Consider the following 1,007-nt stretch of genomic DNA (forward strand, 5'->3'; position numbering starts at 1 on the left):
TCCAACGGAGGTCGTGGATAAGATCCACATCGATTATTTTGGTCATTTTTAGTCTCAGAAACAACATATTGTTCTGAACAATGCTACCCCACAAGCAGAGGGCTAAGTCTGATTTTCATCGTTAATTTTCAAATTGAGGTCTTAATGCACACTTTCTTACGAATGTGGACAGCAGAAGACTGTTAACATTCCATTTCTCATATTTCCAGAAAATTCTACTCCGCTGATATCGCCTTGCCTTATCACACCTCAAGCCAGGAACCTGGACCAGTCGAGTTCCTTTCCACACATGGAGTTGCTTTTTCTAATTCATTGACTGCTGATATAATAGATAATTGGCCTTGAGAGTCAGCTCTAAATTAGGTTGAACTTTCTCAGCTTGACTTTCAACTGATCCTAAAAAAAACTCATCACCCGAAAGTAAATGTATTGCATTACTTCTTGTTTTGCTTAATTCCAACACCCCCCCCCCCCCCCCCCCACCTCCACCGCCTCACTCCCGAACATCCAAATTTCACGATAGTTCGACAAATGTTTGGAAAATGATTCGTGTTGGAAGTTGGTGGCTTTTTGTTTCTCAACATAGAATTTATTCAATTAGACGCCTTGAAATTACTTCGGATTCTTCATAGTTGAAAATTTACTTTCGATTGAATGCAAAGCTCAAGCTCCACGAAATCCAAATTCTGCAAAGGAATTGATGATTTTTAAAAGAGTCAACGCTGTGAGCAGGATTCGAAACTGCGCAGGGAGACCCCATTGAATTTCAAATCCAACGCCTTAACGTCTCGGCCATCACAGCTGCACCCACCTTTCTAATTTTCATAGTAAAAGAACCGAATTCATGAAATACGTAATTTGTTTGAAGAACAAATTGTCAAGACCCAAAGATTTCGGCAAATCCTTTGCAGAGACCCAGACGAACGTTACCTTAGCAGATTGACAGGCTTTCACCGCAAACTAGATTCTGACACAGCTGAAGTTGCGGGAATAATTCTTCGTCGAAT

At 40.7% G+C, this 1,007-nt stretch overlaps 1 non-coding gene across 1 annotated transcript; it reads right to left on the reverse strand.

The window, feature by feature from the left end:
• Window positions 1-720: 720 nt before the first annotated feature.
• On the reverse strand, window positions 721-802 carry trnas-uga (transfer RNA serine (anticodon UGA)). The gene has a single exon. It is a non-coding gene; the product is annotated as a tRNA-Ser (tRNA).
• Window positions 803-1,007: the final 205 nt, after the last annotated feature.

This window comes from Chiloscyllium punctatum, chromosome 17 (assembly GCF_047496795.1).
Source record: "Chiloscyllium punctatum isolate Juve2018m chromosome 17, sChiPun1.3, whole genome shotgun sequence".
NCBI classification, from domain to species: domain Eukaryota; kingdom Metazoa; phylum Chordata; class Chondrichthyes; order Orectolobiformes; family Hemiscylliidae; genus Chiloscyllium; species Chiloscyllium punctatum.